This window comes from Podarcis raffonei, chromosome 8 (genome assembly GCF_027172205.1).
Source record: "Podarcis raffonei isolate rPodRaf1 chromosome 8, rPodRaf1.pri, whole genome shotgun sequence".
Classification (NCBI taxonomy): Eukaryota; Metazoa; Chordata; class Lepidosauria; order Squamata; family Lacertidae; genus Podarcis; species Podarcis raffonei.
Window position 1 is genome coordinate 15,811,788 of NC_070609.1, and position 27,122 is coordinate 15,838,909.

At 45.0% G+C, this 27,122-nt stretch overlaps 2 protein-coding genes and 1 pseudogene across 5 annotated transcripts in view; 2 read left to right on the forward strand and 1 right to left on the reverse strand.

Moving 5' to 3' along the window:
* The window catches only part of LOC128418419 (interferon-inducible GTPase 5-like), a 169,620-nt gene that overhangs the window by 46,371 nt on the left and 96,127 nt on the right, over window positions 1-27,122 (forward strand). The window lies entirely within an intron of this gene.
* LOC128418426 (interferon-inducible GTPase 5-like) overlaps window positions 1-27,122 on the reverse strand; it is a 219,045-nt gene that overhangs the window by 16,094 nt on the left and 175,829 nt on the right. The window contains exon 2 of one of the 4 annotated variants that reach the window (XM_053398090.1): window positions 658-792. The exons of 2 other annotated variants lie outside the window; for them this stretch is intronic. The gene's annotated coding sequence lies outside the window, so the exon portion shown is untranslated. Of the gene's footprint in view, window positions 1-657; window positions 796-27,122 lie in introns of all 4 variants that reach the window. One more of the 4 variants, XM_053398091.1, reaches the window with a different exon arrangement.
* Window positions 21,900-23,232, forward strand: LOC128418424 (interferon-inducible GTPase 5-like; annotated as a pseudogene).

A 27,122-nucleotide genomic window follows, 5' to 3' on the forward strand; every position in this document is an offset into this window, starting at 1 on the left:
ACTGCGTGTCTACGGGAGATCGATGGGTGTCCGGAGAGGACGTGGAGTCATGATGGACTTTATCTCCCTGGCAGTATCCCAACACCGCCAACCCATGGTACACCACTGCTCCCAACTACACCTTTTTGTCCAAGTGCACCAAAATATATATGAAAGAGTTGAGTCCAGGAAAAAGGAAGCCCTGCTGCTCCCAGAGGATATTTGCAAATCTTTTTAGTAAATAGGGAAGAGGAACAGAGAAAGATGAAGGACAGCACAACAGCTATGTGGTGTGACAGCTTCCAAAGAGCTTCTCTCTCCATTGTGCCAAGGAAAGGAAAAGAGACAGGTGCCAGGAGGAGGAGGAGGGCAGCCTCATAGCAGCTGCAGAGGGATGTGTCAAATTAACAAGCAGCATCGTTTGAGAGGGAGACCCGTGTTGGCTTCAGAGCAGTTACTTAAAGTTCTTGTATTAGCACTAGCTCAGCCATGACGGCATGTTATTTATTCCCTTTGTAGAAGGGCAGCCTTCTCCAACATTAAAAATAGTAATAATAAAGAATTCTGCCATTCCCGCCCCCCACCCTCCACAAGGAGCTCAGAGTCTCCTTTAATGCAATCAAGCTCAAAAAAGAAATGGAAATCATCATAGTTCCAGGAGAAAATTCGGCTCCTCACCTGCTGCCCGTCCGATTTCTTGAAGCAAAGCTCAGTCCACTCCTCGGAGGTTTCACTTCCAGGTTTCTTAACACTTTTCTCCTTCAAACTCTCTTCCTTTCTCTCTTTTATTCCCTCTATCTTCTGTTCTTCGCACTACTAAAAGCAAATACTAAAGTGAAAATGCGGTTGAAGAAAATGTAAGCTTGCTAGAGAGTTTAAAACTTCCCCTCCCCTTCTAGGTCTCTTAACACTTTTCACCTTCCAACTCTCTTCCTTCCTTTCTTTTATGCCCTCTCCCTCCTGGTTGTATGAGCAGCAGTTGGTAGTATTTCAAAAAAAGGGAAGAATTGTGCCTGTTGTCTATCTCTCAGAAATCTATATGTGCATGCATTCACACCTAACCCTTAAAACATATTTGTGTGAGGTGTGGATCTTTTTAGAATTCAAATTGTTCATCCCACTAGAGATGTGTCTAAAGGAAGCATTTACACCCCACTAAAGATTCCTTTTTTGGCTAAAACTTTGGATAATACACTTCATAAATAAATAAGCCAATGCACTGTGCATATCCCTAGTATATTCTAGCCAAGTCTGGTCCTGCCACTTTTACAAAAGTCACCAATAAAAAGAATATTTTTAGAAACGTCACCGGGGGGGGTGAAAAAAGGAGTCAGGGGGTCGAAATAAGTGATGCAGAAAGAGCCCAGAAATATTCTTAAAGTGCAGTACTGGGGAAAATATCCAATCGGGCGCAACCTCAGATCAGATGTGGCGACCCGCTGAATTTAAGCATATTAGTCAGCGGAGGAAAAGAAACTAACCAGGATTCCCCCAGTAACTGCGAGTGAACAGGGAAGAGCCCAGCGCCGAATCCCCGCCCCACGGTGGGGTGCGGGAAATGTGGCGTACAGAAGACCCACTCCCCGGCGTCGCTCTGATGGGGGGCCCAAGTCCTTCTGATCGAGGCACAGCCCGTGGAGGGTGTGAGGCCGGTAGAGGCCCCCGGTGCGCTGGGACCGGGTCTTCTCGGAGTCGGGTTGCTTGGGAATGCAGCCCAAAGCGGGTGGTAAACTCCATCTAAGGCTAAATACCGGCACAAGACTGATAGTCAACAAGTACCGTAAGGGAAAGTTGAAAAGAACTTTGAAGAGAGAGTTCAAGAGGGCGAGAAACCGTTGAGAGGTTAACGGGTGGGGTCCGCGCAAAGAATATTTATTGCAAAGTATTGGAAGACACAAGATTTACCCACCCTGGAATAGTGGCAGATGAAGGTGATGGACTATATGGAATTGGCGGAAATGACTGGCAGAATCCGAGACCAGGGAGAAGAGTCGGTGGAAGAAGATTGGAAGAAATTTAAAGACTATTTGCAGAAATATTGTAAAATTAATGAATGTTAAAATGATGTTGGATTAAAATTAAGTGGCATTAGCAACAAGGTCAGTAAGAATATGTAAAAATGGATTGATAATGGATGAAAACAAATCAGCTATAACATGTTAAGATATAGAGTTAAGATAAATGAAAGAGGGTAAGGATTTGCTGAATTGACTATGTAAACGGGAACACAAAAAAGGGAGGTGTGAGGAGGTCAAGGAAACAAGCAAATGAGCTTAAAGATATCAAAAAATGGATTTATTTTTAATTTTTTCTACCTATTTGTTGTTTGTATTTTGTATTTTCTTTCTTTCTATGTATTTTTGTATTTTTTGCATTTTTCTTTTTTTTCCCCTTCTTGTTTTCTTTTTATTCTGTAAATCTCTGTTTTTTGTAAAACCCTAATAAATATTTTTTTTAAAAAAAAAATCCAATCGGGTTCTTGTCAACTAAGTTTTACTCAGCGTAGACACACTGAAATTAATAACCATGCCTAAGGTCCATTAATTTCAATAGGTTTACTCTGAGTGGATGTTAGTTGAAGACAACCCATTATCAGCAACATTATCTTGTCCTGAAAGCTATATACATATAATGAATAAATAAATAAATGAAATACAGCTAAAGAAAAAAAAGTGCATAAAACGATTTTAGAATTAAAGACATTCTGAGGACCTAACTGCATGATATATTAAGTGTGGGGTGTTATCAGTGGGGTTTTGTTTGTTTGTTTGTTTGAACTGATATGGGGAGGCGATTTTGCAGCAGAACTAAGGTGCATGGAGAAGGGAAGTTTCATATTTCGTACCACAGTCATGGAAGGATATGGAAAGCCCCGAAAGGGCGACTTGGGAAAGTCGTAGAAACATAGTACTGTAGAGTTGGAAGGAACCCTGAGGATCATCTAGTCCAACCCCCTGCAATGCAGGAATATCCAGCTGGTCCATACAGGGACCTGCAACCTTGGCGTTATCAGCACCACGGTCTAACCCACTGAGCTATCCAGGCTCCTCTGGCAGCACCAACCCAGAACCGAGAGAAGCTCCAGCATCTTCTGCCCTGCCTTGAACCCTTGCCATGCAGTTTCTCTAATCAGAAGTAGCTTACAGATACCATTTTTGCACGTCAGCAAGTGCTGGAGCGCAGCTGTGGTCCTGCTGCTTTCTTTCAGGAATAATACCCATCAAGGGGGGGGGCGCTGTGCAGAGGGATATATTGAATTAACACATGAAAGGGAGACCCGTTGCATTGGCTTCAGGGCAGTTACTTAAAACTTTAAAAGTAGCACCAGCTACTTGTGGCATGTTTGACGCGGGGGAAAAGGGCAGCCTTCTAGAACATCATTGTTGATAATGTTATTGTCTACAATACGATACGATCAGTCTTTTTTTCTGGGGGTGGGACGCAGGGGTACACATACCCCTAAACATTTTGTTGTTACCACCTCCGATGGCGGCTTCCTTTCCTTTCCCAGAAAAGAATCAGGAAGATGTTAGTGCACACAACCTCATGCCAATGTGGAAGTTACTGTGAGCTGTGTAATATGAGGTAATGCATGTTCTTTGCACTTCTGACCATTTATTGTATTTATTTTCCCCAATTTGAACTATAAAAAGGTGGTTTTGAATCATCAAATGAGAGTACCCCTAAACATTTTTAAAGAAAAAAACCACTGGATATAATATGATAATATCATATCATCATATCATATCATATCACAATAGCTATAATATAATTAATTTAATAACAATAAAAAGGAAAAAAGGTAAAGGTAAAAATAAAAAAGTAAAAGGTAAAAAACCCCCCCAGCAACAACAATTGTTCTGCCAAGCAAGAAGCTCAGAGTCTCCTTTAATGCAAACAAGCTCAAAAAGAAACAGAAATCATGAGAAAAGTTCAACTCCTTAAATGGCAAGCTGGAGGAGCAGAGCAGCACTATGAGGAGAATTCGGCTGCTCGTGGCACGTGGCGTCCATGGTTGCACAACCAGACCAGCATCTGCAGTACATCAGATGCACACTGGGCACAGACTTATTAATATAAGAATGCAATGACAACAAGGTTCTGCCTCATGTCTGAAGTGTGTCAAGCTCTTTCTTCCAACCCTCTCTAGACCTATCCTGTTATTTGCATCAAAATAGATGGGGGGAGTGGAGGACAGGAGTGCCTGGCGTGCTCTGGTCCATGGGGGGACTAAACAACAACAAGATGGGGGGGCAGTGAAAGTATTGCATTAGCATGTGCAGAGACACACTGTTCTGCTTAGGGAGCCCTTTCAACACTAACTTTCTGCTGAGGGCCTCCTGCACATCATTTGCCACGTGACCCATTTGCATTGCAGAAAATTCTGAGAATGGAAAATCATCATGGAACGGCCTTACCCAAATACCTTCAATGAAGAGGAAGTCCTTGGAAAGATGAAGAATGACTTCAAGAAGCAGCTTAGGAAGTGCTTCAGGAACACCATCCCTCAAGTCTTTTTGTTCTCCTCCTGGGACCTTGCCAAATATGATTTCCCCCGACTGGTGGAGACGATGGAGAAGAGACTTGCATTCCTGCTCAGCCTTCCCAACTTTTCATCTGAGGTCATAGAAAAGAAGAAATCTGTGCTGAAGAGCCACCTGTGGAAAATATCCCTGGCATCTGCTGGCATCAATGAGATTCCCCTTCCAGGCCTTCCTCTGGCTTGTGATGTTGCCCTCTTGGTTGGGTCCATGGTTGCCTTCTACAAGAGATTTGAGCTGGCTCCTTAGCTAGGCGGGCCAGATTGTCCAGGAAGCCTGTTGAAGTCTTGAAGCCTGTTGAATTTTCCAGAGATACCCAGAGGAAGATGAAGGTGATGTGAAAAAAGCAGATGAAACCGAGGAAGCTGATGATGATGATGATGATCAGAGTTCGTATTCCAGCTCAGTGGGCGGCGCTGCTGCTGATGTCAGCGACAGTGATGACACAGCACACTACAAGAGCGCAAAGGCCTCAGTCAGTCCATCTGATGCGTCTGACAATGAACTGGAAGAACCACTGTTCACCATTGGTCACTTTTCTCCTAAGAAGGAGGAGATGAGTCCAGAAGACTTGCGTCTAGTATGCAGATCTGAGAGGATGACCAAAGGCAGACCTCCAAAGAGATTTGCTGATGAGTTTGCTAAGACAGCAACTGCTGTTCTTAGTAGCTCAGAGAAGGTGTGGGAACCTTCAAGCTTCAAAGAGGTTCAGGAGTTAACCTCTAAAGATGCTGAGCCTTGGCTAAATGCCATGAAGGCTGAAGTTGATTCCTTGAATAGGAACCAAACTTGGGAGCTAGTCCCGGTAGTCCCAGGAATGAGACTGGTTGGCAGCAAATGGGTCTTCAAGGCCAAGACAGACCAGAATGGCAAGGTTGTCAGACACAAAGCCAGATTGGTTGCCAGAGGTTTTTCACAGGTACCAGGACAGGATTACCACGAGACCTACTCTCCCACCGTCAAGTATGAGAGCATTTGACTGATTGCTGTGGAGGAGAAACTGCATGTTTCCCATCATGACATTAATACAGCTTTTTTATACGGGATTTTGGGGGAGGAGCTGTATATGCTTCCACCTGACGGGATGCAGATACAGAAGGGAATGGCCTGTAAACTGCGGAAATCCTTATATGGTCTCAAGCAGAGTGCCAGGTGTTGGAACACAAAACTCACTGAGACGTTGCTTTCTCTAGGTTTTCACCAGGGCAAGGCTGATCCGTGTGTGTTTGTCAAGGAGGAGGGGCAAAACAAACTGTATTGTTTATGTTTTGTTGATGATCTTCTGATGTTTTGGAAGAATCAGGCTTTCTACCAAAGCACCCTAGCTCAGCTGAAGGAGCACTTTGACATGAAGGATCTTGGTGAGGTATCCAACTATCTTTCTCTGCAGGTGGAGAGGGACCAAGCAGGTAATTTTCTGGTACACCAAACACAGAAAATTGCTGATGTATTAACCAGGTTGAATTTGGTTGATGAAAACCCAGCAGACACACCGATGGTGACAGGTTACCAGGTAGATAGTACTGCTGAAGCGTTTTCTGACACTACGCTGTACAGATGCATTCTAGGCAAGTTGAATTTCATTGCTAGATGCTCAAGACCTGACATAGCTGTAAGCACTAACCTGCTTAGCAGACATGCTAACAATCCTACTGTTCAGGATTGGAAAGCTCTGAAGCGCATAGCCCGCTATTTGAAAGGGACTTTGCACTACAGGCTGAGGTTCACCAGTTATTAGACTGGAGGTCTTGAAATCTTTGCAGATGCAAGTTTTGGAAGTGACACCACGGATGGTATGAGCACTTCTGGAGTATGCTACTGAAGAATGTTAATTACTCAGATAAGCCTTGGCGTCCAGCCCGCTTTGGCTGCGCAGTTCTTCTGGGCCTCCGGACTTCAAAGGCCACATTCCAAAGGCTCTGAGCAAACGCAGAGTTTAACGAGCGGCAAGAGAAAGCTGCAAGCTCCAATGCGTTCTTCAGTGTGCTTAAATAAAATCCACTCAGGATATTAGTGTTGAATTCAAGCCAAAAGCCAGCGAAGTTCAGAGGAATTGGCCACCCTCCAGGTGCCCGGCTTGAATTCTTGTTGACCTCCCTGCCAGCGACTCCCGGCAAGACCAGGGGAGGTCTTCAATCGGCGATCCTCCTCTAACGTGAGAAGAACACACCACTTCTCCCCCTCCCATTGCCAGGGAGGGGAAAGAGACAGACAGAAATGTATTTACATGCCTTTATTCCTGTCTTTCCAGCAGTACAGAGAAATCATGTCTGCACACTCTCATCACCAACTGCAGAGAGAGAATAACTCCACCCATGTACTTCCAGTACAGGGTCATGTGCCACTCTGAGCTAACATCCGGTGCTCAGTGCACTGAATAGACTGTCCCTGGTTCCCACGGTACAGTCCCATAACATCAACATCCTGTTTTGCATCCCAGCCACCTGGAGCTCGCTTCTGCATTGCTCCTTTTTCGTAACAATTAGCAGCTAGAAGCAGTTTTTATTTACAGCAGACTATCCATTGTCTATCACAGCGAACAGCATCGTGAAAACACGTCCTCTCTCCTCAAAAGCGAAAGTAGAGAGAAAGAACAAAGGCTGGAGACTCTCGGATATGACGTGTCTCCCCCCTCCTCCCAATTTGTAGGCAGGGCGTACACTCTGAGCTGTTTAACCCTGTAAGCTCAGGTTCTCCTCACACCCCCTCTCGCCCTGCACTACTGTCGGGAAAGTATGTACAGAACTTACCCCCAACTCCAAACCACCACAAAACTCCCCATGACGCTGGAAGCTTAAAGGTTTGGTAAATCCATCGGCCAAGTTAATGTGACTGGCACAATACTTCAGCCGAATCAAACCTGACTGAACACTCTGGCACACATTTTGGAAGCGTATGTCCAGATGCTTGGTTCTGGCCTTAAATTGCGCAGACTCAGCCAATTTCAAACAAGGTTGATTGTCTTCCCAAACCGTGATGGGCAAGCTACAATCCCCATAGATATCTTGCACCAAGCATCTATAGAACTCTAGTTCCCGGCACAAATCTGACAGTGCACTGAATTCAGCCTCAGTAGAAGACAGCGCAATGAGACTTTGCTTCCGGGACTTCCACCCAATTAGTGACTTCCCAAACTTTACCACCAACCCAGACACAGACTTGCGGTCCTGCGAATTCGCTCAGTCACTGTCTGCATAGCATGTGAGCTTCGCCTCACCTTCAGCTGGCAGCTTAAGACAGAAGTCTTTGGTATGCTGCAGGTAGCGCAGTACCCGCTTGATACCGTGCCAAGCACTCACACTGGACTTTGACGCTTCCCTACTTAGCAGGTTGGTAGCAAAGGCAATGTCTGGTCTGCTCCATTGGGACAGATACAACAGACTACCTAGAGCTGACTAAAAGAGCTCAGCATTCTCAAACTCGGCACTTTCTGCTTGCTGGCTCTCTTTCACGAAGTTCGTCTCCATAGGTGTCCGAACTCCTGCACAATCAGACATTCTGAACTTCTCAAGCAACTGCTCAATCTTGCCTTTCTGACTGAGCAAGAAGCTACCATCCTCAGTTCTTGCTATCTGCACGCCTAGGTAGATCTTTACTGCACCCAGGTTCTTGAGCTGAAACCGCTTCCCAAGCTCTTTGGCAAACTTCTGCACCTGTTTGTCTGCCTTTCCAATGTGGAGGATGTCATCAACGAAAAATAACACCAGTTCCTGTGTGTCTCCTGATCCTCTAAGGAACAGGCAACTGTCAGCAAGACTCTTCCTGAAACCTAGCTTCTCCAAAGCTTTATTCAGGCACAAGTTCCAATTCCTGGCTGACTGCTTCAGGCTGTAAATTGACTTGTGAAGTTTCCACACAGTACCTTGCTCATTGCCCTCAAACCCTGGAGGAGGAAGCATGTACAAATCCTCCTGGAGGTCTGAGTTCAAGTAAGCAACGTCCACATCAAAATGATGCACCAGCAACCCTCTCTGTGCAGCAATGGCCAAGAGCAAACGTAGAGATTCACTCCTACAGGTGGGAGCATAAACTTCCGTATAATGCAACCCCCTGCACTGCGTGAATCCTCTCGCCACTAATCTGGCCTTATACTGCGGTTCTCCAGTCGCTGTGGGCTTAAGACGGTAAACCCAGCGGCTACCCATGGCCCGTTCGCCCACCGGCAACTTCGTGAGGGAGAACACACCTAGAGACTCCATTGAGTTCATTTCCTTCTGCATCGCCTCATGCCATTTCCTGGCTTCTTCCTGAGGCAGTTTCTGAACATCCTCAAAACTCTCGGGTTCACACTGTGCCATTCCGACCCACACGCTAGTGACGGCAAACCTTTCAGGAGGTTTCCCCTTGGTCGTCCGAGCTGAACGGCGCAGCACTACTTCAGGAACCCTCTCTGACCCATAGGGGCCAGCCAGAACGTCCTTGGCATCAGAGAGCTCCCCCTCTGACTTACTGCGCCTTCTGGACTTCTCAGCCGAACCTGTGGGGGAAGATGGAGCACTGCGTTGCTCAATCTTCACAGCCTTGGGAGAAGTTCTCCCCTCTGCCTGCACTGGGTCTGAACTCTGAGCCTCAGTAGCAGGTTCAACCTCTTCCTCTTCTTCATCGGCAGAGTCAAGCAGACTCTCTGACAGGATGTCAGGGTTCCCATGTATCCTTGCCCAGCCACTCTGCTCACAGAATTCAGCACTGTTGCTGAGCAGAATCCTGGACTGATTCCCCGACGGATAAGCAAACCTCCACCCCTTGGTCCCTGGCTCATACCCACAAAAAACCATCCTTTGGGACTTGGGTTCACCTTTCTTGCGTTTGGCCTTTAGTATGAGGACCCAAGCCTCACAGGCAAAAACGCGGAAGTAGTGCACTTTCGGCTTCTTTCCATGCAGCAAGAAGTACGGTGTGTCACCTACCACTGAATTGAACGACCTGTTCAGAATAAAGTTGGCCGTTCGCCAAGCCTCCCCCCAAAAGCGCTGTGGGAGCCCGGCATCAAACAAAAGAGCTGCGGACATCTCCCCTAGAGTCCTGTTCCGTCTTTCCGCAATCCCGTTCTGTTGGGGAGAGTGCGGAGAGGACAATCTGTGTTGAATCCCCTTTTTGTGGAAGAAACTTTGCAGTGCAGACCCGGTGAACTCCCCACTGCGATCGCTCTGAAAGTTTTGCACCCGTGTGGAAAACTGCAGTTCCACAGCCGCAATCCAGTCTTTGATTAGCGGCGCAGCTTCATTTTTGTGTCGGATCATGAAGGTCCAGGAGTTCCGTGTATGGTCATCAATCAGAAGTAGCGCATATTTGGCTCCGCCCATACTGGTCACAGACATCGGACCTGACAAATCTGCATGAATTAATTGAAAAGCCCTAGTGGTCACCCTCTCAGACCTTGGGTATGTGCACGTTTTCACCTTTGCGGACTTGCACGCTCTGCAATCTAGAAACTTAGCACATGATTTCATTTTGCACCCTTGCGTACACTCTGGGATCTTCTTCACTGACCCCCAGGATACGTGACCCATGCGTCGGTGCCATAAGGGAGCACACGCATCATGAACTGGAACATTGGCACATTGTGCTCGAGCCACCTCCGTGTCACCTGTACCTGCAAAAGAAGCATCTATCACAAACAACCTGTCTTTACATTCAACGCTGACTAGTTGCTGTCCATTCTTAGAAATAGAACACGTATTGTTCTCAAAACACACTTTGTAGTTCTCAGCAAGAAGGGCGCTGACAGACAGCAACGCGCAAGACAGTCCCAGGACAACAAAAGCTTGGATTGAATCCTGTAAGAAAGAACAAAACAGTGAGCCAGTCTGCGTGAGTGGGTGTCGAGTCCCATCTGCTAAACAGACAGTCTTCCCAGAAGTTACAGAGGTGCAGTTCTCCAGGAATTCTCTAGATGGCACCAAATGATGGGAAGCACCTGAGTCTATGACAAAAGCCATCACAGCGTCCTGTTGACAACTCTTGACTACAGCCATAGAGGCTGCCAAATGTTTATGTTCAGTGTCTCTGCCAGCTGCCTTCGGCTTGCCTTTCCCACGCTTTGAAGAAGAGCCCTTTATCTGGTTGCTACGGGAGACGGCCTTCGGCTGTTCCTGTGCCTCCACTGGACATTCTCTCACCAGATGGGAGGGGGAGCCACAGCGATAACAGCGGCGACATGTAGCAACAGCTCTCACAGCTCCCTCTTCAGCCATTCCTTTGTTCCCAGCACCCCCACCTTTGGGTGCACAGCCTGGGCCTGCACGCTCCCCAGCACTCTGGTTGTAGGCCTCAACATCACACGGCCCCTCGGAGACAAAGCAGCTACTCCCAGCTGTAACTTCAGGAACATGGCCAGCAGCCCCCACTGGGCTCTCAGCTTCCTCCCTGCTCTCGGCTTTCTCCCGGCCCTGGGCTCCTGCTGAACTTTCACACAGACTCCTCAGCACCTGCCAAGCGGCCTGAGCCGACTCAACGCCCTCCAGGTGGGGCAACAGCAAAGCGCCCATGCTTGCTCTCAACATGCAGAGCTCTCTGTGCATTCTTTGCTCTCTATCTTCCAGCAAAGCAGCCTCCAAGTCTGCTGTGCCATCTTCAGTAGCAACTGGCATGGGTGGGGCCGGCTCCTTCTGGGCTATACTCCAGAGCCCTGTGGCCAAAAACCACCCCCTTACTCTCCTAACCCAGATATCCCAGGACTGGGTTGTGAGCTTTTCAAACGGGACATCATAAAAGTCCTGGAGCTCAGCCATCTCCTCCCCCAGTGCTCCCATTGGGGCCTTTGAAGTACTCACACGTACCAAACCGGCTTCAAAGGAGAGGCCTCCAGTGGCTCTTTGCAGCACACAGCATTTCAGCCAGTTTCCCTGCTTTCTCCCAGGCAAAGCCTCAAAGCAGGACTTTTTTCTTCCAGCAGCGAAAACAGCAGCTTCTCAACTTTCACAGCCTTTTTTTAAAGCACACAGCACGTCAAAACAGGCTTCAAATCAGCTTTCTCTAATTGCAATTACTATCGTCCATAACCTGAAGAATGTTAATTGCTCAGATAAGCCTTGGCGTCCAGCCCGCTTCGGCTGCGCAGTTCTGCTGGGCCTCCGGACTTCAAAGGCCACATTCCAAAGGCTCTGAGCAAACGCAGAGTTTAACGAGCGGCAAGAGAAAGCTGCAAGCTCCAATGCGTTCTTCAGTGTGCTTAAATAAAATCCACTCAGGATATTAGCAGCTAGAAGCAGTTTTTATTTACAGCAGACTATCCATTGTCTATCACAGCGAACAGCATCGTGAAAACACATCCTCTCTCCTCAAAAGCGAAAGTAGAGAGAAAGAACAAAGGCTGGAGACTCTCAGATATGACGTGTCTCCCCCCTCCTCCCAATTTGTAGGCAGGGCTTACGCTCTGAGCTGTTTAAGCCTGTAAGCTCAGGTTCTCCTCACAGCTACATGTACAACCACTGTCTGTTTGACTGGCTGTGCAAAAAGTAGACGACAGTGAGCCTAAGTTCCTGTGAAGCAGAACTCAATGCTCTGTCATTTTCACTCATGGATTGTGAATGGTTGATCCAACTGTTTAAGGACATCAGAGTTTCTGTGAAATGTCCTATACAAGTGTATCAAGACAATAGATCTTGTTTGGCTTTGCTGAACTCAGAGAGTTGCAAGCAAAGAAACAAATACTTGCAGATTAAGCTACATCGTGCAAGAGAGTGTATTCAGAAAGGACTCATTCAGGTGTCCTACATGGCAGGAAATGAAATTCCTGCTGATCTATTGTCTAAGGTTGTTAACAGAGAACAACTTAAGGTTTACGTACAAAGGTTGCAATTGGGTTGAACCACAGGTACTACAGGTTACACGGCAAGGGGGAGGATGTTAGGATATTTCCGTTCCACCTTAAAAGGGAGCAGGATGTTTGTGTCACAGCCTGAGTATTTTCCTGTTCACAGGATGTCACTGTTGTGTTTATGCTTTCGTTTTCTCTGAGAGTCTGAGAGAGACTGAAGCAGGCAGTCATGTTTTCTTTGTTCTGACCAACGCTGAATAAATACGTAAATAATGCTCTCCTGGGTGCATCTTTCGCTGTGCATTATCTGCTGATAAGAGCGTGCATCAGTTCTGGAATGTGGCAAGTAATTTCTGGAGCTCATGTCACTAATTGATTGATACTGCATTTCTACGAGAGATCGATGGGTCGTCCAGAGACGGCATGGGTGCTTGATGGATGATGTCTCCCTGGCAGTATCCCAACAGAGAATTATTTGATTTTGATGTAGTTTTATTAGATGTTGCTAAAATTATTTCGTTGGATGACAGTAGGCAATACAGTAGTACCTCGGGATGCGAATGGGATCCGTTCCGGAGCCCCATTCGCACCCTGAACAGAACGTAAGTTGCGATGGCGCATCTGCGCATGCACGGTCTCGTTTTGCTGCTTCCGCGCATGCATGTGACGTCATTTTGAGAGTCTGCGCATGTGCGAGCAGTGAAACCCGGAAGTAATGCACTCTGTTACTTCTGGGTTGCCGCGGAGCACAACCTGAAAGCGCTCAACCTGAAGCACATTCAACCTGAGGTATGACTGTAATCAAAATTACTGTAGAAGATGAAGTGTAGATATTTGGGGTATATAGCTTTATCCTTTCTGAGGTTGCAGATTTTGTGGAATGTAATCTTGCTTTTCTTCGATAATGGAGAAAGCTTAGGAAAAAATGCCCTCTTCAAAGGAAAAAAAAGGGGGAATAAATATCCATTCCTTTGAGCACCCTTTCTCTCTTTCATTTGACCCATATAATATTTTTCTTCCTGCCCAATTCTAGCCTTGCTGATTCAGGCAATTATAATTTAGTTAAGATTTAGTCAAGGTTTCTCAGCCTTAACAATATTTTAGATTTGTAATGCTAACATATTATACTGTTTTTATGTTATTAACCTCATTTATCTTATTTTCTGTAGTACTCAATTAAGTTCCACCAGATAAAGGAAAGGTATTTGCTATGTTCCTGAAGACTCATCCTTGAACAACTGAATCTAGGGGGATTAATTTCATCATAAAGGGAACTGACATGAGAAACTGGATTTCTGCTTCGCAGAGATCGAGCTTAGATTTTCCCCTGAACAAAGCAAAAGTGCCACACCGCCCGCTCTCCTCTCCCCCTTTTACTTTCAAAATGCTTTGCTGACACTAATGCAGCAGCCCCTCTTTTTCCCCTTGGTTTGAGGGTCATCTCTCAAAGGGAGACATTCTGGGTTAGGTGGCCGGGGAGAGTTGCCTGCACACACAAGTTTCCATAGGGGCTAGAAATTGTTTTTTTTTTATTATTTATTTATTTATTTATAATAATATTTTATTAAGTTTAACAATAAAAAGATACAACCAAATATAGAACAGTAAAAACACAGGAAAAATATAAGACACAACAATACAAGCTTTCACAATACATAAAATACAAACATTTAACCTAACAAGGGGGGGGGGGAATCAGTCAACACACAAAAAATAGAATAGGAAAAAACACAAATCACTCTTTTCTAATTGTTCATCTTTTGTTAACTTATTTTCCTGACTTCCTCACGCCTCCCTTTTTTATATCCCTTTTTAACAGTTAGTTCAGCAAATTCATATCCTACTACTTTGTCCTTATATATTTTACCTCCCAAATTTATAATTTCAAATTTTTATCTCTTGTTACTAGAACCCCTTCATTTTATTTCAATGTCATCAGCATTCATACATTTTACAGTACTTCTGTAAATAAATTTTAAATTTCCTCCAATCTTCTTCCACCAACTCTTCTCCCTGATCTCGGATTCTGCCAGTCATCTCAGCCATTTCCATATAGTCAATTACTTACATCTGCCATTCTTCCAAGGTGGGTAATTCTTGTGTCTTCCAATGCTTTGCGATGAGTATTCTTGCTGCTGCTGTAGCATACATAAAGAAAGTTCTATCCTTCTTTGGCACCAATTGGCCAACTATGCCCAGGAGAAAGGCCTCTGGTTTCTTCACAAAAGTGTATTTAAGTACCTTTTTTATTTCATTATAAATCGTCTCCCAGAAAGCCTTAATCCTTGGGCACGTCCACCAAAGGTGAAAGAATGTACCTTCAATTTCTTTACATTTCCAACATTTATTATCGGGCAAATGGTATATTTTTGCAAGCTTGACTGGTGTGATGTACCACCTATACATCATTTTCATAATATTCTCTCTTAGGGCATTACATGCCGTAAATTTAATCCCAGTGGTCCACAACAGCTCCCAGTCAGCAAACATGATATTGTGTCCTATATCTTGTGCCCATTTAATCATAGCAGATTTTACCATTTCTTCCTCAGTACTACATTTCAACAGCAAATTATACATTCTTGATAATATCTTAGCATTGGGTTCTAACAATTCTGTTTCCAACTTTGATTTTTCCACCTGAAAACCAATTTTTTTATCTTGGTTATAAACCTCTCTTATTTGAAAATAATGTAACCAGTCTCGCACCTTCCCTTTGAGCTTCTCATAACTCTGCAATTTCAGCTTGTCACCTTCCTGTTCCAAAATTTCACAATACTTTGGCCATTTTGCCTCCATACTAAGTTTTTTCATAGCTTTCGCTTGGAAATTGTTTTAAAACATAGTTAAAAGTTTGAGATTAATAAAGTAAGGACTTGCAACCACTTCGAACTTTTTGTTATCACATTCTTTCAGACAACAACAAAATACCCCAAACTATTGTAATCGGTCTTAATGGCGTTTGATATCCTTACTACCTGTCTCACTGCCCAGCAGTCTCTTTGCCTGAGCGAAAAGAGCTTCTCAGAGGGAGGTTGAGGAGTTGTAGACTGCTGGTTTTGGGGGACTTCAGCATCCATGCCAAGGTGACCAGCTCTGGGGTGGCTTAGGACCTCATAGCTGCCATGACAACCATGGGGCTGTCCCAACATGTCAACAGCCCAACCCATGTAGCAGGCCACATTCTGGACCTTGTTTTCTCAACTGGGCAAGAAGAGCGTGATCTTAAAATGGGGCATAGTGACATAAGTCCCTTGTCATGGTCAGATCACTTCCTGTTGAGATTTAGGCTTTCAGCACCTTCTCCCCTCTGCAGAGCTGGGAGACCTAATAGCATGGTCCGCCCTCAGAGATGGCTCTGGGGGGCTTCCCATCCTGCCATACTACCAAAATAGACACGTTATAGGTGCGTTGGGTTCAGCTTAGGGCGACCTCATTTAGGTTTCATTTTCTCAGAAATCACCTGTTTGAGCAGAGCTGTGTGCTAATCAAGCGTGGGGGAGAGGAAAACTTGGAAGCAGGATGTAATTTCTGCTCCAAGATAACAAAAAGCCACGACTACTTTCCCCTTTCCAAGATTAAGCAGGGTTGCTGAGCAATACATGATTGCACCATTTTATTATTTTTTTGATCATATCTGAGATCATATCTCAGAGTCCGAAAGATGCATAGTGATAGCAGCATTCTGCCATAGGGAATTTTATTAGCGTCAGTCGTTTCTGAACTCTGACTGCAGTAAGGTAAAGGTAAAGGTACCCCTGCCCGTACGGGCCAGTCTTGACAGACTCTAGGGTTGTGCGCTCATCTCACTCTAGAGGCCGGGAGCCAGCGCTGTCCGCAGACACTTCCGGGTCACGTGGCCAGCGTGACGAAGCTACCCTGGCGAGGCAGAGCCGCACACGGAAACGCCGTTTAGCTTCCCGCTAGTAAGCGGTCCCTATTTATCTACTTGCACCCGGGGGTGCTTTCGAACTGCTAGGTTGGCAGGCGCTGGGACCGAGCAACGGGAGCGCACCCCGCCGCGGGGATTCGAACCACCGACCATGCAATCGGCAAGTCCTAGGAGCTGAGGTTTTACCCACAGCGCCACCCGCGTCCCTTACTGCAGTACAGTGTGTCAAAAGATTTCAGATTAAAATTGCCACTGCTGGCACTCAGAGTGTGGGACAAGAGATTCCCGCTGCAGACACTTCTCTGTTGGCTTTGCAGTTGCAGATGCAGATGCTACTTGCCTGCCTGGTCTGCAAGGAAACTGAGTTGGGGGATGTGTGTGGAAAGAGCTTCAGCTCCCAGGGCTGCAGGAAGCTGGAGGACCAGTTGGGGAAAGGAAGGCGAGAAACCCTTGAAGGGAGCAGTGCTGGGCCCCCCCTGCATGATGTCCCCTAAGGCTGAGGGTGTCAGATAAGACACAGGCTTTGCTGTCAGTCTAGGATCACTCTGAGGAGATTTTTGTGTCCTTCCTGCCTGCCTGGTTTGCAAAGCAGGCTCTAAACTCGCTCTGCACCCTGCAGAATGTTGTAACTTTTCTAAAAAATAAACTATTTCTTCCTCATGTTCAATCTTGTAATTTGAATCTTGTAATAGCTCAGGCCCTACCCTTTGGAGAAGAAGAAAACAAGCTTATTCCTTCTTTCGTGTGACAACCCTTGAGATATTTGAAGATGGCTATCGTATCCAGAACTTTGATCATCTTGGTCCCCCTCCTCTGAGAATGGAAAAGCATCATAAGGGACGTTATTTTGGTTCACATGCTCAGACCTGTCAGGTTTTACTGTCAAGGTCCATAGGCTGGGAATGTCCATAAACTCACAGATAGGCTGTGCCTTGTTGTAGCTGTGCACTGAAGATCAGCAGTGATGACCATGTATCACCGGTTTTGATCTTGAAATGACATGCATACTTCTGATGGGAGACCCCAAAGAGAAACTGAAAACCCCCATGCTGTTTAAAATCACCAAGGTACATTGAGCTTGTCTCTGACAAAAGACTAATAAACTGGTACAGGCATGTATTTCTTACTAAACGCTCTGCTGCTGATTATTTGCAACTTTTTATCCTGCATAACCTTGAAAGGGGAAAGTAGCTTTGGGTTTTTATTATATTGGAGCAGAAATTACATCCTGTTTACAAGTTTTCCTTTCCCCCTCCCCTGCCCAGCACACAGCTCTGCTCAAACAGGTGATTTCAGAGAAAATGAAAGCTAAAAGGGGTCGCTATAGGTACTCCTTCTTGTAAATCATTTCTTGGACTGTGCTGGGTCATGACAGAGAGCAAAAGCTAGCAGTGTGAGCCTCACTCTTTATCAAAACTCAGGAGGAATATGATGATATGATACAAAGACTTTAAACAAATTACATAATTTATAAATAAAAGCACTACAGACTCAATAGATTTCTTTCATCGCTTCCATTCCTGTTAATGTAGAATTGACCTCTTCTGCATTCATCTTCCACACCCATTTTTAAAATTATATTACAGTGGTACCTCGGGTTAAGAACTTAATTCTTTCTGGAGGTCTGTTCTTCACCTGAAACTGTTCTTAACCTGAAGCACCACTTCAGCTAATGGGGCTTCCTGCTGTCGCTGCACCGCCGCTGCACGATTTCTGTTCTCATCCTGAAGCAAAGTTCTTAACCCAAGGTAATATTTCTGGGTTAGCAGATTCTGTAACCTGAAGCGTCTGTAACCTGAAGCGTATGTAATCTGAGGTACCACTGTATTAATACTAATACTCCAGAGGGAGTCCGTTCCACTGTCAAAGAGCTCTCACTGTCAGAAAGGTCTTCCTTGTGTTTAGTCAGAATCTCTTTCCTTGTAGCTTGAAGCTGTTTGTCCAGGTCTGACCATCTGGAGCAGGAGAAAGCAAGCTTGCACCGCCCTCCACATGGCAGCCCTTGAGATATCTGAAGATGGCTATCATATCTCAGAGTCCAAAAGTCCCATAGTGATAGGCGAATTCTGCCACTGGGAGTTTTACTAGTGGAAACAGTTTCTGAACTCTTATCGCAATACACTGTGTACACACTGTGTACAATACACTCAGATTAAAATTGCCACTAGTGGCACTGTGGGCTGGATAGGAAAAGATCCTGCTGCAGCCGCTTCTCAGCTGGCTTTGCAGATCCAGCTGCAGGGGGTGGGGAAGAGCAACGGCTCCTCAGGCTGCAGGAAGCTGGAGGACAAGCTGGGGGAATGGAAGGCGAGCCTCTCTGCGTATGGCTGTAGAAACCCTGGAGTGTAGCAGCGCCATGATCCCTTGCATCATCTCCTTCTCAGGTTGAGGATGGCGGATGAGACAAAGGCTTTGCTGTCCATCTAGGAACACTCTGTGTGGAGTTTGGTGTCCTGCCTGCCTGCCCGGTCTGCAAAGCCAGCTTCTTGTGCAGGCTCTAACGTCGCTCTGCACCCTGCAGAATGTTAGAACTTTTCTGAAAAAGAAACTATTTCCTCTAAGACTCCCTAAACCCCCACAGCTTTAAAGCCCTTCCACTTTATGCAGCCTATCAATGTAACAATGCAACAGTTGACAAGGAAGCCATCAAGGAATAATATTTCTATGCTGCCTTTCAGCTCTAAAAGGAGCCCCCCCAATTAATTCTTTCTGACTGTTTCTTTCTTTGCTCACTTTCCCATATTTCAACCATTCCTGCTATGTATTCAGTAGTGAACGGTTGCTTGAAAGGACAACAATCAAATATACAGTGAGTGGAACCTTGGTTCTTGAACTTAATCCATTCTGGGTGTGTGTTCGACTCCCGAAACCATTCAAAAACCAAGGCATGGCATCCGATCGGCTGCAGGAGTCTCCTACACTCAAGCAGAAGTCACATTTGGCTTCTGAAAAACGTTCACAAACTGGAACACTTACTTCCGGGTTTTCAGAGTTCAGGAGTTGATTTGTTTGACAACTAAGCAGTTTGGGAACCAAGGCACCTCTCTCCAGGAGAAACCCTCACCAGGACAGGAACTCCAAGTTATGCAGTTTGAAAGCTTCTCATCAAAGCATTGCAGGCATTTCAGGGGGTTTAGGCAGGAAAACTGAGAGGCAGGTGAAGCTGTACAGGAATTTCAAGAGCATTTGTTGAAGCTATTTACTTAAGGCTTTGTAATAACTATAATGTTGCCTGCACCCCAATTTCTGTTCGGTAAGAGATTCCTGGGGTTCCAGTGCTAACCCAGAACATGTTTTCCTTTGAATGCTCAATGGAGTTAAACACTAATGTGAGTAGTTTGAACTGGGCCTCTAAATGAAGTGGCAACTGATGCAGCTGTTTTAAAAGAGTTAGATGCAGAAAGCATTAACTGCTGCAATATTTCTGTTCTTGTTTAGGTGTGATAAATCTCACAGAAGAGCAGCCATGGGTTCTAAGAGCAGCAAATAAAACATATTAGCTCAAATGAATCAGCCATCTGGCAAACGTACCCTTGATATTGCCATCGTAGGGGACTCAGGTGTTGGCAAATCATCCCTGGTCAATGCCCTGTGAAATATGGCAGACGATGAGTGTGGTGCAGCTGTGGTTGATGTAACAAAAGGTACTATGGAACCAACGGGGTACTTGTACCCCCAGTATCCAGATGTAACCCTTTGGGATCTACCAGATGAAGCCAAACTTTATTCAATTACATTTCTTCAACTCAATATGAAAGCAAACATGTTTAATGTTTCTTTTTTCTGTGCTATTGTGGCTGTACCATTATATAAGGATGTAGAGACTATATCTCTCCTTACTTTCCTCTTAACAGCAGTATTGTGGGGAGAGGGATTATTATCAGAATCATAGGATGGGGAGGGAAAGTTTCAAACTCTCCTTTACCTGCAAATCCCTTCTGGGCTGTTGAGCTGACTGGGGAAGCACTGAGAGTGCAGAAAAAGAGGCTGGACAGCAGAAGTTAACAGTTAACTGAAGGCCCTCTTCCCGATTGCTGATGAAAGAAAAGAGTGAACAATAACTGGTTGTTACGCACATTAACTGCTCCACTCTCATCACCCCAATGCATGCACACACAGTGTGTAACTCTATGTGGGCAGAGACTTCACTTGCCTTGGAATGTGGGTCACTGGAAACTGTTGTCTCTTTTTGATATATGGTGCTGTGTTTATGCGTGAGTGTGCACACTCACACACCACCTTAGCACAAGTTGGAAGGGCTCACAGCATTAACACTCCAACAGATGTTATTCCCTAAAAGGTTTCTTGCAGGGGGAGGGTCCAAACCAAAGCCTTGCTTCCAGCATAGAGAGTAGGTCTGGTCTCTGTGTCTTCCCAGGTCCAGGTGAGACTAGACAAAGGCTAGCTCATGGTGCTGATGTGGTATCCAGCCAGTGGATGTGGGGAAAGCCTCTCCCCTCTTTCTTGAATCATCACTAGCTAGTCATTTCTATGGCAACACGTCTGTACTTGACCAACTCTTTAGACATGCAAATGGATGCTCAACAGACTTGGCCAGACCCATGAACTTGAACAGACTACCTCAACCACTTCAGCAGTTCCTTCTACTACAGACTCCAATCTTACAGTTATGAAACCACGGGCTTAGAGGGGACCCAAGTATATCATTCAAGCCAGCCTCTGGTCCTATAATACTATATAGGCAATAGGGAGAGCCCACAGTAGGCTTTCCATGATGTCAAGAATGCAACAGCAGAAATGGGTTGAGCATCAGGGTCCCTGGGAGATACAAGAATTAGGAGCCTGGGAAATGGCGTTTCCCAGGGGTCCTGGCAGTAGAGGCACTGCTGCAGAACTCTAGGTGTAATGGAAGTTATGTGAAAGTGTCTGCATATATGTGTGTTTTGTGAAATTCTGGGCTCTGATATGCCTTATGGCAAACCCTTTCAAGTGTGGGAGCAATGACCACAGTGAATTGGATCAAGGGAAATATTTGTTTTAAAGAAAAATCTGAACAGAGCAAAAGTGCCTCATTCTGTGGGGTGGAGCCACACGGTTCATTTACCAATCAGTGTGTCCCTGCGTCTTACCAGGAAGGAGGGGTGGTGCAAAGTGGTGGGGAGTCCAACATGGTGCACACACCAGCTGATCAAATTCAATGCTCCTACCAGAGCATGAATGCAACACTGTCCTCTCTGCTGCCTTGCCTCTCTCCCTCCCAAAAGCAGCAGCAGCAGTGCCGTTAAACTGGCATTGTGGCTCAGCCCCACTGAGTGAGCCACTTCTGGTAGGAAGCTTCAAAATCACAGTTTATTGAGGATTTCTTGCTGCTCATATATGGGCAGTTTTTGAGTGTCTAAATGAGAATGTCCTCATCAAAATGCCACCCACTGTTATTTTTCCAATTAATCTGGGTTTACAGTTTCCATGCAAACCCCAAGAAGAAAACCTCAAACAAACAAAACAAAACACCCAGGGAAATGGAAAATCTGGATTAAAAGGGGGAACAGAATGTGAAATGGCATTTTGATGATGATGTTCTGTAGACACTGATAAAAGCATATATGCAAGAGCAGCAGTGAGCATAAATGGAAGTTTCATGTAGAAGAGCCCGCAATGTCAAGATCAGAATGTGGTGGGTTTTTTTGCGGGGGGGGGGAGAGATATTCATATTTCACTTGAGTGTAAATCATCACTGAATTTCCCAGCTGGATGGACCACTAGTATTGCCAAAGTCTTTCTGAATTCTCCCTTTTTCTTTCTAGGATGCTGTCAAATAAAAAGAAATTCTTAGCATTTGTTGAATTTATCAAGTCTCTTCAAAAAAATGTAGACATAAAATCAGACCCTGCTACATATTTCAATGAAGTAATCAAGATATATGAGAAGACTTTCAGTGATGGTGGAATGAAGGAAGCAGCTTCAAAAGTAAAAAAGGAGCTGGAGGAGTTGGAAAACACTGAGCTTCACATTGCTATCACTGGAGAGGTGGGCTCTGGGAAATCAACCCTCATCAATGCTCTCCGAGGCCTGAAGGCAGAAGATGATGGTGCTGCCCCTGTAGGAGTAACAGAAACCACACTGAATCCAAATGCTTATTCACATCCTGACTATCCCAAAGTGAAATTTTGGGACTTGCCAGGAATTGGATCCCCAGGTTTTTCACCAGAGAGTTACCTTAAGAAGGTGGATTTCCCCAGATATGACTTCTTCATCATTGTAGGTTCCACAAGGTTCCAAGATTACCACACTAAGCTAGCTCAGGAGATCCAATGAATGAATAAGTTGTTTTATTTTGTACGCTCCAAAATGGATATAGATATGTCCAGCATGAAAAGGGATTATCCTAAAAACTTCAGTGAAGATCAAGCCATTAAAATGATCAGGGATAACTGCAATAAGAACTTGCTAAACTTCAAGGACTCCAGTCACCAGAGCTTTCTGATCTCTTCCTGGGACCTTGCCAAGTATGACTTCCCCCACCTGGTGGAGACCTTGGAGAAAGATCTGCCCAGCCTGAAGAGAATTGCATTCCTGTTCAGCCTCCCCAACTTTTCCTCTGAGGTCATAGAAAAGAAGAAATCTGCACTGAAGAGTCACATATGGAAAATATCCCTGGTGTCTGCTGGCATCAATGCTATTCCCCTTCCAGGCCTTCCTCTGGCTTGAGATGTTGCCCTTTTGCTTGGGTCCATGGTTGCCTTCTACAAGAGATTTGAGCTGGATGATGGCTCCTTAGCTAGGCGGGCCAGATTGGCTAGGAAGCCTGTTGAAGAACTGAAGGCCGTGATTAAGTCTCCTCAGAGGAAAGAAATCACCCTGGATCTTGTTGTGAAGAAAATAATCCATTCTTCACAATGTTTCCTCCCAGTTTCACCAGTTAGTAGCTTGGCAAGTGCAGGGGTGTCTTTTGCCACCACTTATTGGATGCTGTCGAGCTTCCTGGATAATCTGTCTGAGGATGCTGAAAGAGTGAAGAAAGTCCTAGGACTGGAAGAGTGTGAGGCAGAGCATCTCAGGGCCAAGCAGAACCGGCACAAGACATGATGCAGCCCAAGGTGGAGAAAGTAGGAGATGCTGAAAGGGTTCGAAAGAAAGCCCTGGAACCAGAGCTCTAGGCAGAGCACCCAGGCAGGTACAGGACTTGATGCAACCCAAAGTGAAGTAAGTAGGAACTGCTGCTGCTGCTGCAATGACAAAAGTTCCCACTTTGGCACCCCTTTTGCATACCCATTTTGGCTGTTTCTATTTTTTTTTATAATAATATTTATTACTTTTCCAACCATTTAAACACTACAAACAAAAGAACAATACAATACAATACATAACACTAACACATTAAACTAACAAAACAAAACAAAAACAAACAAAAACAATTTAAAACACCTCAAAGATTTTCAATACCTTATCTTTCATTCACTTATTTCAACAACCTCCTCACACCTCCCTTTTTGTATTCTACTTCTGTTAATTATTTCAGCAATTCCTTTCCATCTTCCTGTTTTCTATCCTATAATTATCTTAACACATTCTAGCCTTATTTTTCCTTTAATATTCTATTAATCTATTTATACTTGATTCCTTATAACATTTCTACTAAAGCCATATAACTTCATTCCAACATTCTTCTAACATTCATTAATTTTACAGTATTTCTATACATAGTCTTTAAACTTTTCCCAATCTTCTTCCACCGACTCTTCTCCCTGGTCTCGGATTTTGCCAGTCATTTCCACCAATTCCATATAGTCCATCAACTTCATCTGTCATTATCCAACACTTCAGTGTTTTCAAGAGGCAGCCATTCTCTCAACCAGCAGAAAACAGCTGGTTCACAACAAAGTTTAAGGTCTGGCAGGGCAAATCCACCTCCTTCTTTGGCATCAGTCAATATCTTAAATTTTACTCGAGGCTTCTTGCCCTGCCAAACAAATCTGAAAACATCCCTCTGCCACCTCCTGAAACAATCCATCCCATCCAGAACTTGCAATGTTTGGAACAAAAGCATCATCCCCGGCAACATAGCAGCACTCATCCCCACCACAGCAGCTCGGCCCAACAATGACAACTTCAAATTTATCCATATTTCCAGATCCCCCTTCACTTCGATCCAACGTCCTTCACAATTATCCTTAAATAAATTCACATTTTTGGCAGTCACGCTGACCCCCAAATACCTCCCTTTCTCAACCAATGTTAGTCCTGTCTCCTCCTGAAACTCTGTCAAGCTTCCCTTCTCCAATTCAGGTAGGGCTCTGATCCTCAAATTCGTCTGTTTTTCTTTAAGTTCAATCATAGCAAGCGTGAACTTATGTTCATCAAGTTGCCTCCGCAGGGCTAGGACTCTCTCTCTCTCCAGTTGTGTTGCTTTACCTTCAGCAACAACAACTTTCTCCCTGGCTTCATCCACAGTTTGCCATATCAAAGTAGATTCCTGTATCAGCTTCTGGATGATTTCTGTATTGGTATTCACCTTTTGTCCCAGATTATTTATACTTTCTACAATTAAGTCAATTTTAGTATTTGCAGCATCCACTTTCACATTTATCATGTCTGTTTTCTTGTGAAGCTGTTCCAGCAAATAGTTTATCTTCACTAATGCAACCGCTAAGGCCTCTTCTGTCGACATTCGTCTTGGTTTTAAGTATACTGGTGCAGAAGCAGCAGCCATTTGCCATAACACTTAAAAGATTCAAGGTCAATCTCAGAGTCTCAGTTTTTTATCTTGCAGCTGGAAATTCCCCTAGCCCAGCTCTTGTGAAACAACCAGCTTCAAAGGCTTCCACTAGGGGGAAACCGTTTCTATTTGTATCAGTCAGTAATGTCCTCTTTTAAACACAGTTCCAATAATCCAAAGTTAGTTTCAATTTTCAGTTACTTTTACTCCTTTTTTAAAAAACAGCCGGGGACAGTAAAAACAATGTATCCTCTTGTTTAGCTAACTGTCAATGAACATTCCAAAAGACGTCAGTCCTGCTAGCAGCCCGTTTCCAGGGTCGGAGCGGCGGTACCGTATTTTTTGCACCATAACACTCACTTTTTTCCTCCTAGAAAGTAAGGGGAAATGTCTGTGCGTGTTATGGAGGAAATGCCTACGGGTGGCATGCCTACGGATTTTCCTCCTCTAAAAACTATGTGCGTGTTATGGTCGGGTGCGTGTTATAGAGCGAAAAATACGGTATTTTAACTTTCTTCACTCTCTCCCACAGGCATCTCAGTCCACAAATTCCCCCCCTCTTCTCCTGCCTCCAAAAGGGGGATTTAATGTTCTTTGCCGATGGAAATTTAGTCTTTTACAAAAGGCTTTCCAAGACTTCAGCTTGCAGCCTCATTGCTTCAGTCTATTTACAAAAGGGGAAGGTGGACTTCCTGTATTGAACCTTCCCCCGTTTCAACACCAAATTTAAAACTTTAGAAATCCAATTCTCTCGTTTCTGCTCTACTCACAGGTAATTACTTTGAAGTCAAATTGCCCACAGGAAAAAGTCAGTGCTCTCCAGCAACAGCTATGCGGCTTCGCTCCGTGGAAGAAGCAGACGATTCGAAGCACCGCGCCACTCACCCCACTTCGCTCCGGATCCCCAAAACCGGGTTTCCCCGCGAGTAGGGGAGGCGCAAAAGGTGCCCGCCAAATCCCACGCTCACAGGCTTCTCCCGCCTGTGATTTTTAACGGGTCTCCGCTTTCGCCGTAGCGGCCAGACCCAAATTCCCACGGGGCAAATTCCTCCCGATCAGAGGAATTCCGCCATTACTGGAGGCACCAACCCGGAAGTCCCATTTTGGCTGTTTCTAGAGACAATGGAGCAGACCCTATAGCTGATTTGCCTTACCGAATTATGACACAATCAAGCTTTTAAAAATAGGAATAAAAAGCATCTTCCAATTTTTGTAAAGTCTTTTGGAGACAAGCGTGCCAGACAGGTACATCACTTCTCCCCATTTCCTGGAACCCAATACTCTTATGAATTGAATTGGCCAGGTTTAATCAACGCACACTTAAAAGGTAAAGGTAAAGGGACCCCTGACCATTAAGTCCAGTCGTGACCGACTCTGGGGTTGAGGCACTCATCTCGCTCTATGGGCCGAGGGAGCCGGCGTTTGTCCGCAGACAGCTTCCGGGTCATGTGGCCAGCATGACTAAGCCGCTTCTGGCGAACCAGAGCAGCACATGGAAACGCCGTTTAACTTCCCGCCGGAGCGGTACCTATTTATCTACTTGCACATCACGTGCTTTCGAACTGCTAGGTTGGCAGGAGCAGGGACTGAGCAACGGGAGCTCACCCTGTCGCGGGGATTCAAACCGCTGACCTTCTGATCGGTAAGTCCTAGGCTCTGTGGTTTAACCCACAGCCCCACCCGCGTCCCCAATGCAGCCTTAGAGATTCATTAAACATGTTGTGTCCACAGTGAATGCTATTTTTAATTGATACTTTTTAAATATGCTCAGATGTAAACTAGACTCATTTGTCATATTGATGTAACATGATATCGAATCCTCTCCATGTAACCTTTACCAAGATAGGCCTTTAAGAGATGTGTTTAATTTTGATGTAGTTTTATTAGATATTGCTAAAATTATTTTGTTAGATGATAGTAGGCAATAATCAAAATTACTGTAGAAGTTGAAGTGTAGGTATTTTGGGGATATATTTAGTTTTCATGAAGTTTTCTGTGAACTGCATTGAGACTTCTGGGTATAGGGCGGTATATAAATTCAATTAATAATGATGATGATGATGATGATGATGATGATAAAGTTGCAGATTTTAATTGAGAAAGCTTGGGGTGGAAAACCTCCCTCAAAGGAGAATTTGGGAATACATACCCCTTCCTTGGAGCATCTTTCTCTCATTTGGCCCATGTAATGTTTTGCTTCCTGTCCAATTCTAGCCTTGCTGATTCAGAAAATTATGATTTAGTTAAGGTTTAGTCAAGGTTTCTCAGCCTTAA